Source organism: Lygodium microphyllum, chromosome 7 (assembly GCF_053477565.2).
Source record: "Lygodium microphyllum isolate KBCC chromosome 7, Lygodium_microphyllum_v1.1.10, whole genome shotgun sequence".
Taxonomy (NCBI): domain Eukaryota; kingdom Viridiplantae; phylum Streptophyta; class Polypodiopsida; order Schizaeales; family Lygodiaceae; genus Lygodium; species Lygodium microphyllum.
This window is the reverse complement of record NC_141141.1, coordinates 61,918,910-61,938,919: the sequence shown is the minus strand read 5'-3', so window position 1 is coordinate 61,938,919 and position 20,010 is coordinate 61,918,910. Positions and strand designations below refer to the sequence as shown.

Below are 20,010 nucleotides of genomic sequence, written 5' to 3'. Positions count from 1 at the left end.
TTGTTTTCATGAACAATGATCTATGTTGAGGAGGTGAGGTACCCTAACACTACTACAATGACCCCCCTATAGCGAGGCATAAAGCGGCGGATTGTCGTCGCATGAGTGATGTAAAAAGCCCCGTCGCTATTGTACATTGTTTATGTGATGCGTATAGCGAGGATATTAGCGACTAGAAAGTGTTGCATAAGCACCTTAAAATTTTTAGCATGGCTTTATTTGCTCAAGCGATGTAAAATTTGTTTGCCATCGCTTAAGTGACGATGGAATATTTTTAAAAAATCATCACTTAAGGAGCGATACCCTACAGAGCTATCCATTTTCGTCTCCTCTATTTCTCCCCGACCATTTTCTACTACACCCCCCCTCTCTCTCTCTCTCTCTTTGTCATGCATCTCTCTCTCAATCCCCCTTGTGCTGACACACAACACACACACACACACACACACACACACACACTCTCTCTCTCTCTCTCTCTCTCTCTCTCTCTCTCTCTCTCTCTCTCTCTCTCTCTCTCTCTCTCTCTTTGCTTTTTGGCAATTCCTTGCTTGCACTCGCTCTGGACATTGTGTACTTCAGTCCGGTCTATGCATAGGTGATTATTTTCAAGATTTTTGGGTTGATCACAAACATGGATTATGGTAAACAACTATCTCTATTTTCTTGATACTTTATAAAATAAAATTATCAAATATAATGAAAAATGAGTTTTTGTTTTTATTTTATTGATAATTTTAAAAATACCATAATTAAATCAGATAAAAATAGATTTTTTTACTTGTTTTAATTATCACAAGTCTTAATATGTGTATATGTATATAAAGAGAGAGAGGGGGCTTGCCATGAAGTCTTGAATTTCCTTGAAGCTATTTTATTTTTCTAAGTCTTGAATTACTTTTAAGATTCATTAAGTTGTTGTATACATTCACGAAGTGAATTTGAGAGGTAGGACTCATGATGCTTGTGCTATTTGTCTCAACCTATTGTTGCATGTAAAGACTGTTGTTGGATTTGGTAGTTCTTCAAGCATTTTTATGAAGGAGAGTGTGGTGCTTAGTGAAGAAGAAGCAATAACATGTTTAAGAATAGTGCGAAACCATGAGATTTTTTCCAAAGGATTGGGTATTTATGTGATCCTTCTTGGGTGCATATGAGATTTGAGCTAGTTGTTTCATATGGAGTGGGTTCCTTGTAGCTTGATGTTCTTCACAGAATAAGCACTATAAGATATCACAAAACCTATTAGATGTCCTTTTTATACGAGTGTTATGGTTCTTTACTATAATTGATCCTTCAAAAAATGTCTCATATATTTGTGATCCTTGATAAGCAGATTCGGGCAGGTTAGAGGACCACCACCTCCTACCAGTGATGGTGGCTGGGGTGGAAAAAGTTCCAGTCCTGCACATGGACCCTAGATATGATGGTTTTTACTATGAGGAGCATGTGATATGTTGGTGTGATCATTGTCAAGGCACGTATCGGAGGCCACAATCAGAGTGCCATTCACACCAGATGACTTTTCTTTCTTACTTTATTATTAGTTTTGTAATGAGCATTGACTTATATATGTGATGCAAACTACGTTATATATGTAGGGACCCTCGCTTGACGAGGAGGATGACTACAGTATTGGTGGGGCACATGTCCCTTGCACACGACATGGACAGGCCATTGGTCAGTTGTAGTTTAAGGTTTCTCGACAACCTCTTGCCCGTGGTCGGGAGGTTGAGATGGCCGGAGATCATCCATTACCCGTGGTCAGTTGTAGTTTAAGGTTTCTCGACAACCTCTTGCTCGTGGTCGGGAGGTTGAGATGGCCGAAGATCATCCATTACCCGTGGTCAGTTGTAGTTTAAGGTTTCTCAATGACCTCTTGCCTGTGATCTGGAGGTTGAGATGGCTGGAGATCATCCATTGCCTACTCGTTTGCGTACTCTAGTACAGATGTATGATCGCAGAGGATACGGAGGATGGCAAACGGGATCACTTCCATCAAATGGAGAGGTTTTCAGCTTCTGGGGCAATCAGTCACATGATTGCTCCATCCACTATATCAATGGAGCAGGACTAGGCCTATTTATTGCACAAGATTTACATGTGCCCCCTCATTCAGAGGTCACTCTTATGTCTTTTGTGGACCTATATATGGGTGGGGAACATGGCATCAGCTTGCTCGCTACATTCATAGCATGAGTACTTATGGGTTGTGTCTCAATGCAACCTCTCTTTCTGAGAGAGGCATCACACATGTAGAGGGGAAAAGACTCTATATTGATGGGAGACCTTACTGTCAAGGAAACATAGCACGCTTGATGAATAGCAGTTAAGGAAGAAGCGCAATAACTAATTGCACATTTGTAGAGATTGAAAATAGTCATGAACCATGACATATGAGTAGAGATGTACCAAGATACATAGTTGCGAATGCTATTACATCATTGTGCACTAGTGATGAATTGTTAGTTAACTATGGTTGGCATAGGTCTCCACGAACACCCTTTATAGATGAGGATTAGGAGCTCTAGTGTATACAGATTATACATTTTTCTGGAACCTTGAACTACAATTTTGGACTTCCGTACTACAGTCTTGTAATATTGTAATATGTACAATAAAGTGTAGTTCTAATTATTCTTAAATTTATAGCCATTGAATTGTGTGTGCTTGCATGTGTGTCTCTCTCTCCTTATATAGTCAAAGCATGTCATTGATGTATGTCTTCTTTGCCTTCAAATATGCAGCATCCAGATCATGACATTGATGGTGTCATAAATCAACCTTCACATGGCACATCACGTATGTCAGTAGAGTGCATGAGGATCCTACGTAGGAGTGATCCTAACATGTATGCAAGACTAAAATAACAATATTCCAAGGAGTTTGATCCATGCGATGGCATCTTTGATGATGACGACGGCATGGCTGATTTTGTTGATGATTGGTATCAAAATGATGGTGTGAGTGATATTCCCGAAAATGAGAAATATCTTCAAGAAGAAGCTCTAAAGCATATCTATACATGAAGCCAATTGACACATCTAAGTGCAAGCTTACTTATTCTCACTCTTCAAAATCGATTTGGATGGAGTAATGTATATGTTACAGCGCTATTGAAGTATGTGACATACTTTTTTTAGCAAATTCCATTTCATTGTTGTGTGATTATTCTTTTTATTATTTTCTATGCTTGATAGCTTGCGTAATTGACGTACAGGCTACTCTCTCTGAGAAGTTCCTACCTTCAAGCAATGCCCTCCCTGCATCGCATGATGCAGTTTAAAAAATGTTAAATAGTCTTGCACTTGACTATAAATCTATACATGCATGCCCCAACGATTGTATCTTGTATAAAGGTCAATACAAGGATGATGTGACGTGCCCAAAATGTCGAATGTCTCATTATAAAGAAGGCAAAGGTAAGGTTTCTATAAAGGTATTAAGGCATTTTCCCTTGTCTCCACGTATAAAACATATGTTTCAAAGTTCGAAACTAGCTAACTATGTATTGGGGAGCGGAGCATAAGAGCAAAGATGGAGTAATGCAAATTCCATCCAATAGTCCTGCATTTGAGCACATTGATTTACGCTGGCCAGGTTTTGCAAAAGAACCATGCAATATTAAGATGGGCATAGGATTGGATGGTGTGAATCCATTCTCCATAAGATCAAGTAAATGGTCTACTTGGCCAGTGGTAGTTATTAACTATAATCTGCCCCCCTATCTCAGTATTAAGAAAGAACATTTAATGCTCTCCCTCTTAATTTTGAAAAAATGTCAAGTTAAATACCTTAGTGTTTATTTGGCCCCTCTCATTGATGATCTATGGAGAGGGATTGATGTCATGGATATGTCCAAAAGCAGTGGTCAAAGACAATTCCTCATTCGTTGAATTGTAACATGGACTATCCACGACTTTCCAGGATATGGTTTTTGCTCAGGTACGTGGTTCAACATATACACATTGTCTCATGTGTTTTTATGATGTTTTTCCAGCAAGTCGTTTATTTTTTATTTTTGCAAGGATATCTACCAAGAGTTATAAAGTGTGTCCTCTGTGCGGTGATTGGTTGAGATCAACATATAGCAACAGTCTCAACAAAAATATCTATCTTCAGCAAAGACGATTTTTGCCTGCAAATCATCATTTACGAAGCAGGGGACAAAAGCTAGGCATTTTAATGGAAAGGTGGAGAATGGGAGATGTCCCATGCGGATGACACCAATGGATTGGTATCAAAAGTGGATTGTTGGACCCGTTATCGATCCGGAGTCGGAAATCATAAGTGGTGATGAGATCGATGACGTCCAAATGCAAGCTAGAGGAAAACATTCTTAAGCATTAAGTCCCTCAATATAGTATGCTTTAGAATACTGTAAGGATTTAAAGATTTGTCATAATCTTCATCCTATGCATATAATCAAGAACATTGGTCATTCCTTATGGCAACACCTCTTTGGTTTGAAAGACACAATTGCAACAAGAAATGACTTAATGAACCAAAACTCGAAGCCCAATCTATGGCCACAATTTGATGAAACTACACGTGAGAAAACTTAAAAGCCCACCCCATGGGTACTCACATCAAAAGAGATACAAACTCTCAACCAATGAATTTAATCTAATCGTGTGAGATGCCCGCCTATCGGCTTTCCAGGCACTCTTTTAGCGGTCTATCGAGAAACGAATCTAAGCGTCGCTGCCCGGCACTCCCAGGGAATGTTCCAAGTTTGGTCGCCTAGGGTTTCCCGAATCCGCCTCGCAACGGAACGTTCACGACCAAATCCACTAGGATCGACTTGAAATTCGGGTTCCTAGTTGTCAAGGTCTCCTATTAGCATTCTAGCGTCGGGTTTTAGACATCCTAATTTACGCAGAGGTACCCAATCCGAAGCAGATCCCTACCGCACTTGGTTCAAAGAGAATGGGAAACGAGAGAGATGCGGTGCTCAACTTCTCTGCCCATAGGGCATAGTCCCATTCCGGTCCCCTAAAACGGCATGAATCGGGGTTCTATCCTAACAATTTCTAAGGTTGAAGACGATAAAAACTTGTGAGAAGCCTCCTAGTTCTCTGGGACCACCCTGCCGTAGGACAGCCCCGTCGGGGGTTTCGCCCACCCGCTTCCCTTAATAGCTTTAGTTTTCTAATTAGGTCCTACCACATTTATGTGTGACACTTAAAGTCAGCTTTATTAATTAAGCCTTTTAGGGAACAGGGTTTGTTCACATAACTTATAGCACAGACACAAACAGAGCAAAGCAATCTATTGACAAACAAGTTCCTTAACTTATCTTCAAGTTAATCTTTGTCTCCCGCCCATACAAGAGAAATTATATATTGCTTCTGTCCAACAGAAGTATCTCTTCTGCCGTGCAGAAGTAACTGGTCCAATTCACATGGCACCAAAAACTCAATCCTTTATCTAGAATAGGATCTCCCAACATGCCCAGATGTTGGGGGCCACGGAGGTCTTCAACTCCATTCTAGACCTAGCAAGGGGTGTCCAGAGCTCCAACTGACCCGCAAGCTATCTAGGAGCGAAACATCATTCCCATGGTTTGCCTTTTCACCACTCGACCTTCGGCCCATGAATCGAGCAGTGCCCTCTCGGGTTAATACGCGGTGCGACCATGGAGGTGATCCACCCGTACAATATATCCTTCCTTAATTAAATCCTTTAAGAATCAAGCACAAACAAGGCATTCAGCCTAATATCATTTTCCAAGAAAACATTCCTTTATTCCCATGGCGACTTGTCATCACAAACCCTTTCCATGCATTTACCATAAATCACAAGCACTTGGAATAATCATCCAAACAACAACTAACAACCAGTTGAATATAAAAGCATTTAGGATGTTGTTCGATCAATCAACGAAACCAATTACATTCTTTCCAACCAATGCAAAAATAGACGATATAACATTTTCATCGTATATTTGCTCTCCCCCTTGGGATCTAAGAGCAATACTATGCAAAAATGTTTATTAACACTTCCTTCCTTCGGTTAGGGCATATGTTAAGGGTTCAAACACTATTCATGATGTAAGTTCTATAGGTTACTTACCTTGATTGATAACCCAACCCTGAATTTGGATTGGCAAAAGTCATCGTTATCCGACAGATCTCAAGACATCTTAGTTTTAACCCTTATGATTAATTTATTGTACTAGCTCTTAGTCAAGTCATGAGGCAACTAGAAATTTATCCTCATATATCAAACATGTTATAGGCATAACGTGTAAATACTTAATAAGATAAGTGCAAGATGAACTCAAGTAATTAGACTCCTAGGCTCTTAGGCTAAGTACTTTTGAAGTATCTAAACTTTAAACTAGTACTTTCTATTCATGATTCTCAATGTCGTATTCTTTTAGTAATTATGCTATTTGTAACTCTTGACTATACTTTAATCTAGCACATGTACGCACAATCTTTTAATGTCATTCTTTTGGCGACTGTGCCATTCATAACGCTTGACTAGTTCTTCGTTGTAATTGCTCTACTAGCAAATAAGTCATATGTAACTAGGTGCAATTATCTTCCCTTAATATATGCACTTCACAAACTCCATCTTCCGAGTAGGCGAGATGAAATTTATCCTTTCCCATGACCTATTCTCATGCAATAGTATGGGGCCTAACGTATCTCATATGAGAATCAAAGCAAGCATCTATCAATTTGAAAATACATTACTTACGACCAGAACCGCAGTTGGATTGACAGTGATGCCCTTGCCCGAAGCCTTGTTGCTGGTTGCAGGATTATCATCCGCACGCGACATTCTTCGCTTGGAGGCCATCGTCCGTAAGTAGGCTCAAGAGATTAAGAAGGTAGAATAGATTCAAGATGGGAGAGTGTAAGAGAAGATGGTTAAGTCGAGAATCGAGATAGAGGGAATTGAGCTAATTCTCTTCCTTGCAACCTCTCGAGGTGACTCTTCTCTCTCTCTCTCTCTCTCAAGCTCTCTTTCAAGCTCTTCCTCACAATCTCTTGGAGGGGTATCCTTCTCTCTACCTCTCTCTCGCAGCCTCTCGGGGTCTCCTTATGCTTCTTATGCCTCTCCCATGCCTCATATTTATAGTGAATTAGAGAAGAGGGCTTGTGGTTGAGAAGTGAAGTTCTTTGTGGAGGGGGATCTTGGAAAGATCAGTGATCTGATGCTCAGATCATAAATCTGATGGTTCCATTGGCTCCGAAAGGGGGGTAAAATTAAGACACTTGTTTAGAAAGCTCTTAGTTCACTCCTCCTTCTTTTCTGTGTTCAAAGTGCTGTCCACTGCCTATGTACTGCAATCGCGGCGCGCACAATTTCGCAAATCCTCTCTTTATTTTTTCTTTTTATAAAATCTCCAAACTAACTAAAATATCACTTGTCTTTTCTTTTAAATGACATCCAGTTCTAAAATCTCCATATCTTTTTTTAGAATAATATCTAAAATATCTAAAATATACTAGTTTTGCCCAAAATCTAATATTTTTGGACCATCCAAACTATACACGTTAACCTAGTGATTAATATAACTCATAGGTCTCGTTCACGTTGTAATTTACGTGAAGGGTGGCTACGGTCCTTACCAATCCGAGAAAAATATCGAATTTACGACTCTCGATTTTTCTAAATAAAATATTTTAAATTAAATAAAAATTATTAATAATTAATGTTAGTTAGTTTTTACCTTAGTTAGTCTTTAGTTAATAATCTTACTAACTTATTAATTGACTAACTAACTTTCAAACCAACCAACTAACTTTTATTGTGCGGAGATATTACATCCGCGGGAGGCTTCTCACAAGTTTTTATCATCTTCGACCTTAGAAATTGTTAGGATAGAACCCCGATTCATGCCATTTTAGGGGGGCGGAATGGGACTATGCCCTATGGGCAGAGAGGTTGAGCAACGCATCCCTCTCGTTTCCCATTCTCTTTGAACCAAGTGCGGCATGGGTCTGCTTCGGATTGGTTATCTCTGCATAAAGTAGGACGTCCAAAAACCGATGCTAAAATGCTAATAGGAGCCATTGACAACTAGGAACCCGAATTTCAGGTCGATCCTAGTGGGTTCGGTCGTGAACGTTCCGTTGCAAGGCGGATTCGGGAAACCCTAGGCGACAAAACTCGGAACATTCCCTGGGAGTGCCGGGCAGCGACGCTTAGATTTGTTTCTCGATAGACCGCTAAAAGAGTGTCTGGGAAGCCGATGGGCGGGCACCTCACAACTCTGGACACCCCTTGCTAGGTCTAGAATGGAGTTGAAGACCTCCGTGGCCCCCAACATCTGGGCATGTTGGAAGATCCTATTTTAGATAAAGGATTGAGTTTGTGGTGCCATCTGAATTGGACCAGTTACTTCTGCATGGCAGAAGGGATACTTTTGTTGGACAAAAGCGATACATAATTTCTCCTGTATGGTTGGGAGACAAAGATTAACTTGAAGATAAGTTAAGGAATTTATTTGAACTTGTTTGTCAATAGATTGCTTTGCTCTGTTTTCGTGTCTATGCTATAAGTTATGCAAACGAACCCTGTTCCCGAAAAGGCTTAATTAATGAAGCTGACTTTAAGTGTCATACATAAATGTGGTAGGACCTAATTAGAAAACTAAAGCTATTAAGGGAAGCGGGTGGGCGAAACCCCCAACGGGTCCGTCCTACGGCAGGGTGGTCCTAGAGAACTGGGAGGCTTCTCACAAGGGTAAGTCTTTGACCTTTAGGTATTGTTAGGTTAGAACCCGATTCATGCCTTTTAGGGGACCGGAATGGGACTATGCCCTATGGGCAGAGAGGTCGAGCAGCGTATCCCTCTCGTTTCCCATTCTCTTTGAACCAAGTGTGGCATGGGTCTGCTTCGGATTGGGTATCTCTGCGTAAAGTAGGATGTCCAAAACTCGACGCTAGAATGCTAACAGGAGACCTTGACAACTAGGAACCCGAATTTCAGGTCGATCCTAGTGGGTTCGGTCATGAACGTTCCGTTGCGAGGTGGATTCGAGAAACCCTAGGCGACAAAACTCGGAACATTCCCTGGGAGTGCCGGGCAGCAACGCTTAGATTCGTTTCTCGATAGACCGCTAAAAGAGTGCTTGGAAAGCCGATGGCCAGGCAAAATTATTAATAATTAATGTTAGTTAGTTTTTACCTTAGTTAGGCTTTAGTGAATAATCTTACTAACTTATTAATTGACTAACTAGCTTTCAAACTAACCAACTAACTTTTATTGTGCGGAGATATTACAAATCGTATGCCTACAGGATAGGGCGTGTCTTGTCGAAACATGTTCACAGTAGATGACAGCTTGTCTAGCCTAAGAACACATGATTGGCATAATTTTTTCAAGGTAAATCTCTCCCGATCTTTGAAAGTAATTTTGAATTCCTTATTTTGTTCATCAAGCTTATCATGGATTCATATGTGTAGCATGTCCTACCCCTTGTTATTGATGGATGCACTACAAGAGGCGTCCGAGATATCATTTACCGTCTTGGGTCACTTACAAGGTATTCATGTTCTCGTTAATTTGTAGTACAAAAACATTCAAAAACATGTCTAATATTTTTATTTCCTCTACATATGGATTACATCTAAAGAAATTGACAAAGGGTCCATTCCACAAAAGAAGCGCGAATGCATAGAGCTTCTCTGTTTAATGGAGAAGGAGCTTCCAACATCCTTTTTTGATATCCAGGTTCATGTTCTGATCCATGTAGTGGATGAGATAGAGATGGGCGGTGTTGTGAGCACTCGATGGATGTTTTAGGTTGAGAGATTTATGGGAGTTTTAAAAAATTATGTACGCCAAAGGACAAAACCAGAGGGTTCCATTGTTGAGGGATGGGCACTTGAGGAATGCATGTATTACGTCTTTGAATACCTAGAGCCAATTGATGAGGAGGCTCCACATGCATGGACAACTGAGTCTTCTTCTACCATGTCAAACGATGTATTTTTTGGTCAGGGAGTCCCTTTCCGCCTCAAGTTCCAAGACAAATTGGACATGTCTTCTTTCATAGGCTACAATAGCAAATGCATGCAACAGTTCATTGATGAGTACAATGCAGAGCTTACAAGCATATGAGTTGCCAGATGTAGAAAGAGGAGATCAAGACATCAAGCCGATGTAAATGAAGATGAGGACGCACCTTCTTTCATGGATTGGATATACACCCGTATGTAGTGGGCGATTAGAAATCATGGGCCTATCTCAGATGAACTGGGAGAGTTTATGATTGGGTGTGAAAGACATGTAACTTTTTTTTTAAGTTTCAAGAACTCTGAACTAAATAAGTGGATTTTATATCAATTATTTTTTTATGGTTTATTTGTTGGTTCAAGGTGACATGTATACAAACATGTGGGCTTATGGGCAACATCTATGGGTGAAGGATATTGACGACTTACATCTCACTCAAGATTTTTGCGTTGTTGCATCTTTCAAGCAAGTATCACGTGCAAGCTCAAGAGACACGAATCTTGTCGACAGTGAACTTGGCTACGTGGAAACCATAGCAGGCATTTATGAAGTATTGTATCGTATCTTCAAGCAAGTAAATAAGAACACTCTCTTGAATTGTGTAATCATGACATCTAGACTTCTTCAATTTGTACATAATTCTAAAGCTTCAATTCACGCATTTTAATAGGTGGTTTTGAAGGTGGATTGGTTTTGAGCAGAGTACAAAGGTAGTAATGCCACAATGAGACAAGAGCCATCCAGATTTTGGTCTATCAATTCCTCCAAGTTAATATGCGCTTCAAAGAAGCCATATATTTTTCCAACTCATGTCGAACATGCATTCTTCTACAAGAATGCAGATGCTCATCCGTGGTGGCAAGTTGTGCATGTCCAGCCTAGAGGTCGATGGTTGTTTGATAGCACTAACATAGTGGCTAATGATTAGGATGAATCGATTTTTCCTTCTAATCAAAATGCATCAACATCGAATAGTCGTAGATTTCTTCTTTCTGATCACTATGACCTTGTTGATTTTCAGAATGACAACGATCCACACTTCGACACTACAGACACACCGAAGAGGAGGAAACAATCGATGCCAAACCTACTGCAGAAATGAACATCAATACAGGTTTAACAATGGAGGAGATTGAAGAAGTCAACAAGGATAATGAAGATGAGATTCTATTGACTATCAATCTCAAAGATGATGACGAGGATTACTAGCATTAGCCAAAAAACCTATGAATCAACTAATTTCGAGGGATGCTTATTATTTCCAACACTTGGTAATGTATCCAACTCTTAATATTTCATTATGTGGTCATGATTATTTTTTTCCCATTGTATTCTTACTAACAAGGGAGGGTAAGCGGGGAGTCTCGTGGTGATAGCCGCATATGGCTAGTATCAGGGTTCAATTCCCCTCAGACTCTCTCATATGGGATAAGCTTAATGCCCATATTCACTCCTTTCTCTTTCTGTCATGTACTACAACTGTGATTTCCCACATAGAGCACTTGATGGTGGCTAGGGAGATATGACTGGAGTTGGGGACCAAATATACAACTGGATGACCGTCATGAAGAGGGTCTCATTGGAGATTCAAATGCAGACTTTGAGTCCAAACAAGTCATCTTCAATGCGGGAGCACGTCAACAAGTTGAGGCAGCTCTAGATGTAAGTGCAGAATGCAGGGAAGGTGATCACTTTTGAAGACATGGCAATAACATTGTTGTCCTAGTTACCACCACAATTCAGTGCATTTTATTATGCCTTGATTGCTTCAAGACGGGACGGCACATGACTCTTTCAACGGATGGTGTTGCCCATTTGCAACTTACGCATGGGCAAATTCTCATTGGAGATAGCTCTTCAGTGCCTATTGAGGGATAGGGTGACATGCCACCATGAGGCCATACCTCGTTACTTCAGCCTCTCCATGCTAGACAGGCCCATGTGGGACATCTTAGGATGACCACACTCCATGAGTAGTTCCACACTGCACTTGAAGTGCATCGAGATTGTATCTAGTCTGTATACCATTTTGTACCTACCTACTCACTTAGTTTACCATAGCACTAGATAGTCACTTTACTGGACTTGGAAAACTTTCCATACATTCTATATGTAACTTTTTGGTCTCATAGGCCAACTTGGCCTTTTGTAGACGTAATATAGCTTTCTTTATTCTTTCTTTCTTTCTCTCACACACATATGCACACACACACATTCATATCAAAGCTTCTCACCATGCATAATCGCATCACTAGCCCATAAGAGGAGACATCGCCCCGCAAAGCCACTTATGGCTCCATATCCTATCCCATACTCCGTCTCTAGTACGCTGATGACATATTTCTTATCATCCTTGCATTAATCACTACATTGAAAAACAAGGCCCATTAGTAGGTAGAAATATACACCGTTTATCATTTTTATGTTAATTAATACTCACCCCCACTGAATGTGGATGTGTGCCATATAGGAGTAGCATAGCTCTCCCATTCGACATCAAAAGGCAATGCCTGCTCCTGAGTAGTCACAATGGAACCGTCGAGTGCAATGTAGTAGCATGTAACACCTAGGGTGTCGAGTCAATGGGACTCCAACTGCGGATAGCGGTGGCTAAGACTACTAGGCTCCATCGTTGCTTATCAAGCAATGCAGTGTGTTGCTCTGTCGATGCTTGCATGCAATAGAAAAATAAGACAGTGAATTCCTAATTATTGAAAAACACACTTAACTTGATGTGTTGTCATCGTAAAGGATATGCCTTTGTGTCTCCTGAGTAATAGGAGGTCAACTCACGGATACGGAAATGAACTACTCAACAACACAAAGAGAGGGTTTAGCCATGGTGTTTGTTGTAAAGAAATTTCAGCATTATCTTTTGGCTATGCCTTTTACCTTCTTTGTTGACCATTAAGCCTTGATGTATCTTATTAACAAACCTTGCGCTACAAGACACATTACTTAATGGCTACTTTTGCTTTTGGAATTTTACTTCTCTATGGTTGTACGAAAAGGAAAGCAACATTACATGGTTGATCATATGTCTTGCATACCCAATGGAAAAGCCGTTGTGGATATAGTCCAAGTGCATGAGCATGGCTGCCTTAAAGACCCATTGAAAAATCCCAACTTAGGCGACTCATTCTTAAAGTCCAACCCTATCAGTTGATAGAAGACCAACTCTTTAGGCTAGGGCAAGATGGGTTGTTGCAACGATGCATGTGCTTGTATGAAATGCATGATGCACTTGCAAAGGCACATAACGGAATTGTAGGAGGACACTTCAGTAGAGATACAACAGCCCGCAAAGTACTTGTAACGTGCCCAGTTGTCCATGCACGTTTTAGTAGTCCAAATCTAAGCATCGTTGCCCGATACTCCCATGGAATGTTATGGATTTTGTCGCGCCTAGGATTTCTCGAGTCCGCCTCGCAACGGAACGTTTGCGGCTAAACCCACTGGGATCGACCTAAAATTTGGGTTCCTAGTGGTCAAGGTCTCTTAACAGCATTCTTGCGTCAGTGGGTCTAGGACATCCTACTTTATACAGAGATGCCCAAGCCACTTAAGCAGATCTATGCCGCACTTGGTTCAAAGAGAATGGGAAACAAGAGGGATGCACTACTCAAACTCTCTACCCATAGGGCATAGTCCCATTCCCGTCCCCTAAAACGACATAAATTGGGATTCTAATCTAATAATTTCTAAGGGTCAATGTCGATAAAACCTTGTGAGAAGCCTCCCAGTTCACTAGGACCGCCCTGTCGTAGGACCCGTGGAGGGTTCCGCCCATCCACTTCCCTCAATAGGCATTCTTTAGTTATGTAATTAGGTCCTACCACATTTAGGTATGACATCTAAAATCGGCTTTCTTAATTAATCCTTTTAGCAAACAATGTTTATTCACGTAATTTATAGCACTGACACAAAAACAGAGCAAGCAATCCTTTTGACAAACAAGTTCGTTAACTTATCTTCAAGTTAATATTTGCCTCTTGTGCCCATATAGGAGAAATTATATGTCCCTTTTTCCCTACAGAAGAATTGGTCCAAATCTAGAATAGGATCTTCTAATGCCACAAACGTTGGGGCCATGAAGATCCTCAACTCCATTCCAGACTTGGCAAGGGATGTCCAGGACCCACAAGCTACCTAGGAGTGAAACATTATTTCCGTGCTTGGCCTTTTCACTACTCGACCTTCGGCCCATGAATAGAGCAGTGCCCTTTTCGGGTTTATCCGTGGTGCGATCATGGAGGTGATCCACTCATATGAAGAACCTTTCCTTAATTAATTCATTTAACAACCAAGAATAGTCAAAGCAGTCAGTCCTAATATCATCTTCCAAGAAAACATTCATTTATCCCCATGGCAATTTGTCATCACAGACCCCGCCCATGAAATTATATAACTAATCAAGCACTTTGGACAATTGTTCAGAACCACAACTAACAATTCATTTGGAAGCACAACTATTATGACAGATGTTTGATCAACCATCAAAACCAACGCATTTCGTAAAAGGTGCACAAATAAGTACGATATCACTTTTCCCTCATGTTCGCTCTCCCCCTTGGGATGCACGAGTGATACTATGCAAAATTTTACTTAACACTCCCTTCCTTTGGCTAAGACATATGATAATGTCTCATACACTGTACAATATGTAATAGGATTTCCTATTATTTCAACCAAGCAAATGGATGCTAATGCATAAAATCTATCTGGCTTGATTGCAGTTTAATGTGTATTCTTGAATCTTTTCATATATATATTAACATAAAATTTCCATGCAATTTATGTGCAATTTAACGACTTCTAAGTGCAATTTTAACCAATCACCTAAGATGAATGCAATGAACAAAATTTTCCTAGTATGCTCATTATCTTGAAACATGCTCAATTAAGTTACAAAAATTAATGTAAACATTCTTTTCTCCCAATTTCTTTTCCCTAATACAACGGGGTGCACCTAATTCATAAGAGATGTGTTTCCTGTAGTTGCGGTTCCTTGGTTCACGGTCCCATTGGTTATGGTGGGAGTTTCAGCATTTGGAAAGATCTTTCGCTTGGGGGCCATCGTCTACAAGTAGATTTGAGAGATAAAGAAGGTGGAATAGATTCGAGATGGGCAAGCATAAGAGAAGATGGCTTAGTCGAAGACCGAGATAGGGGAAAATTGAGCTAACTCTCTCCCCTGCAGCCTCTTGGGGTAACTCCTCTCTCTCTCTCTCTCTCTCTCTCTCTCTCTCTCTCTCTCTCTCTCTCTCTCTCTCTCTCTCTCTCTCTCACAAGCTCCATCTCACAATCTCTTGGAGAGGTATCCTTCTACCTCCCTCTCTCTATCTCTCTCTCGCAACCTCTCAGGGTCTCCTTGTGCTTCCCTAAACTGCTCCCCATGCCTCTTATTTATAGTGAATTAGAGAAGAAGGGTTGTGGCTAAGAAGAAGAGCTCTTTGTGGAGGGGATCTTGGAAAAATTAGTGATCGTGGCATGCATGATTTCACCAATCCTTCTTTTTTTGTATTAAATCTCCAAAACAAGCTGAAAAAAACCACTCACTTTTTTTACATGACATCCTGTTCTAGAAATCTCCATAGATTTTTAGGATACTTAAAATAAGTGATATCTAAAATGTCTAAAATAAGTTGATTTTGCTCAAAATTTTAATATTTTTGAACCATCCATACTATACACATTAACACTAGCGATTAATATGGCTCATAACTCTCATTCACGTTGCAACTTCCGTGAAGGGTGGCTATGGTCCTTGTTAATCTGGGAAAAATGTCGAATTATGATTCTTTGTTTTTTTAATTAAATAAAAAATTAGTTATTAATGCTAGTTAGTTTTTACTTTAGTTAGTCTTTAGTTAGTAACCTTACTAACTTATTAATTAATTAACTAACTTTCAAACTAATCAACTAATTTTTAATTGCATGGGAGTATTACAGTACTACAGTCTCAACATGGTGGCCTACTCTTTTTCGAGATATAGCACAATTCTTAAAGCACTGTGATGAGTGCCAGCGGACCAAGGTACCTAATTGCAAGGAAAAAATGGAGTTAGTCCAATCATTGCAAGATAACCATTCAGGAAATGGAAAATTGAATTCATTGGACCAATTAGTCTTGCAGCACAGTACTCACAGGTCAAGTACATTATATTTGCCATAGATTATCTCATGAAATGGGCAGAGACACAAGCCACAAGGAAGAGCTAAGTCCACAAACAAGATTCTAGTAAACGTCATGACCAAAGTAGTCTCTACTTCATGCAATGATTGGGATAACAAACTAATGGCAGCCTTATGGGCCTACCGAATAGCCTATAAAATGACTGTAGGACAGACTCCCTTCAAGTTGACCTATGGAACTAAAGCAATTCTACCCATACAGTTCTTTGTTCCAAGCTTGAGAATAGCTCTTCAAGAGAGATGGGACAGAAAAAAGGCATGAACAGAGTGCCTAATTGAGCTAGAACACTTATCGGATGGAGACTCGACTTCTAACCACCAGCATGCACTAATTTTCCAAAAGGCACAACGAAAGACCTGGTTTGACAAGCATGTCAAGAAATGAGATTTTGAATGGGGAGACTTAGTACTATTGTACTCAATCAAAAGGTCATAAACAAAATATGAATTTTAGAGGGCTAGGACCTTTCAGAGTTCACACCATCAACTGAACTTGTAATGTAGAACTCAAAACCCTAGAGAGTGAGGACATAGGCTTTTTCAATGGCAGCCGCATAAAGAAGTACTACCTACCCATGCACCCACTACATGAGCCTCCAATACCAAAGTCCCTTGTCAATGTACAAGTGGCCACTATCACAAAAATTGAAGATAAAGATAAGGAAGCCATAGTTCAGGCTTATATATGCATGACGATCACTGCCTAGTAAACACATATATTTGATGCAGTGATTGACGAGGGAGCTGACTTTAATATCTTGACTCATGATCATTGGATTCAAATTGATAGACCACAATTGCAACCCACTAACACCAAGCTCAACCCATATGGGGGTCGATCATATGTACTTCTAGGAAAGTGCAAAGTTGCAATCTCTATCGAGTCTAAAAGCCTTACCAACAATCTTTTATGTGTTGCCAAATGCGAAGGATGTAGGTACGAAATCGTTGTTAGGATGTACATTTAAAAAGCAGACACTGTGTAATGTTGACTACTAGTCACAATGCATTCATCTAGCCATCAACAATGTACGTATAGTCACCTCTTTCAACAAGAGCAGCATGGCTCCATCAAAGCCTACAAAGCCACCAGTAGAGCAACCCACCACCAAGACTAAGGAGGGGGATCATAACTCATCACAACCTGCCAAACCTTAAAGCTAGCAAATCGTTGAAATCAAAGCTAAGGCCCATGCACCACAATTCAAATGGATGCCTAAACATCAAGGGCCGCCACCTAAAGCACACAATCATAAGATCCAAAGGCTAGAAACTTGTACTTGAAACCTAGGAGGCAGAGAAGGAACTATAGGCATCGACAAATGATCAAGCAACAATGGGTCCCCATGATCTTAATGCAAGTGCAAGGCTATTACAAGGGTAATGCCTAGATATGGATACCTAAAGCCAAGATGGCCAAGGGCACTACTCAAATGCCGCCCACAACCTTAACCACACTAAGCCATGTGATAGAAAATGCCCCAATTCCACAAATGACTCGGACTGCAAAGCCCATAGAACCTCAAACGCATAAGCCAACAGAGACTAAACAAGTCTATCGACCAAAGCCGCAGTAGCATGCTACTCACACACTGCCTCAACCTAGTCCTACTAGTGTCCCTAAAACCTCATTAGTGTCTAGTAGCGTGACATCCGCATCACAAGCCAAGTCGAGTGCACCAATGACTCAACCGCACCATCAAGAACAACCAAAGCTGCAACATCAACTGCTCCTGAATTATCTAGTTCTGTCAAACCCCAATCACCTGCAGGTCTTAGACCCTCTTACCAGTGAATGAAGCCTTGGGGGAGAAGGCACCAGGGCTGAAGCACAAAGTGAAAAGGAGGCCCAAAAGGGATGTCTATGCCATATTGAACATGAAGAAGGACCAGGTTCTACCCCAATCATGGCATCAGCATCCAAGACATCTCGAATCCAAAACTAAAGCTTCAGGCAAAAGTCATCTACTCCATGTTCTCTAGCCAAAGGTATAATTTGCTTATGCACAAAATCAATGTACCCATGTTGAAGAGCTTAGTAGCTCGTTCATTGGATGAGGTTGATTGGAATGGGTATGTGAGAAAGACAATCGACCAATTAGCCAAGACACTAGCCCTAGGGAGCAAACCGATTGGCGGGGAATCCCCAACGTCAAAGGCAGGAGCTGAAAGAAAGAAACCATCATCAAAAGCCTAGTTCATTGGATACGGTGGTGTATTGACTACTCTTATCTAAGAGTTAGTGAAAGAGGCGCAGAATGAAGAAGGCGAAGGAGTTGATGAAAAGCCAAATACGTCACCTCTCCACCATGAACAAGAGAAATCTAGTGAAAGAACTATAAGTGACAAAGAGGAGGAATAAGAAACCCAATCTAGCTGTGGAGGGGCTAGGAAAGCAAAGAAAAAGACTACACAAGGAAGAAGCAAGAAGAAGAACGGAGAAAAAAGAAGAACGCAGATATGCAAAAGGCTCCAAGAGAGTCTAAAAATGAAGAGGAATAAAGAAAGGGAAAAAAAAGAGTCTGAGAGATTAAATGAAGAATCAAGAAGAGCTAAAGAGAAGAGAACGAGGAAAACAGCTGAAAAAGAGAAAGAATTGAAGAGGAAGGAAGAAGAGGACATTGCGCTAGCAACACGCATGTCAATAGAACAATAGTGCAGACAGGACAAGCTAGGTGCTATGAGCCCACCACAAGATGAAGGCCAAACTCAAGTGCCCAAGTTCTAGAGATCACGCTGCCTTCGATGAAAGAAGGCAAGGGCAAAGGCCTAATTGAACCCATCCCTACTCTCCTAGTACCTTACCCCAACAACCACAACCACCCAAGGCTCCATGCCTAAAGTTGATGCTAGCAACATGTTGGCCTGGTTGCAATTCTTGGTTAATAAAGAAATGGCCCAAGGGACAGGTGAAGGTACCCCTATAGCAAGAACCAAGCAACTGGCAGCAACAACAGAGTAGGTGCTAAGTCAAGACATGACCCTAAGAGGCAAAGGGTGGAAACCTCCATGACCTCAATTCCCACAATGATGACACCACCTGCAAACTATGATGAGTATCAAGATAGAAATTTTGAAAAATGAGGCAACCTTGGGGCAGGAGGAGCAAAAGAGATTAGAGAGAGAGATTGAAGAGCAAGAGCAACGGCTCATAATTATGGTGCAAAGGCAAGGGGAGAGCCTTGAAGAAAGGCAAAAGAGAGCAAAAGATTGGGCTAATCATAATGAAAGAAGAGTCAAGGACTTGGCGCGCCATCTGGCCCGATTTGGAAGGAGATAAAGTGTTAATAGAGAGCAAGGCAGAGGCTGCTCAAGTGAGCCTAGAGACCCAACAATTTGCCTATTCCTTAACACAATCCTGGATATCAATCAAACAAAAGAATGGGAGGTCGTTGAACCATTGAAGAGAAAGCTAGGGATTGCGTGCAGGGCCCTAAGACCAGGATTGCATATGCCAGCGCAACCAATGGATGTCAACCTTACCGTCCTCGAAGAACAGAGGAGTTATCTACTGAGGGCAGGCTTTACCCCACAAGAAGTGGATGCCCTAGGGTTCACTGAGGGAGCATAACAAGAGGGTAGAAAAGAGGAAGAGGTAGGAACAAGTTTTGAGATGGGACCTCAAGAGAAAGAACTCATCCCACAACCCCCTTCCCCTCGACCTAAAGTACAACAAGAGATGGACATCTCTACGGAAAGAAAAGCGGAGCTTAAGAAGAAGAGACAACACATGGTAGAGCAAGCATGGAGAAGACTGAATGCCCAACTAGCAGTAATGCCAACAACACCTATCCCACAAAGCCAAGATGACTTCCCAATAGGCTTTAATGTTGAATAGAC

At 40.9% G+C, this 20,010-nt stretch overlaps 2 pseudogenes; both read left to right on the top strand.

Annotated features, from left to right (window-relative positions):
* The first annotated feature begins 1,899 nt into the window (after window positions 1-1,899).
* On the top strand, window positions 1,900-2,519 carry LOC148033522 (uncharacterized; annotated as a pseudogene).
* Window positions 2,520-10,699: 8,180 nt separating this feature from the next.
* LOC148033521 (uncharacterized) lies at window positions 10,700-11,184 on the top strand (annotated as a pseudogene).
* Window positions 11,185-20,010: the final 8,826 nt, after the last annotated feature.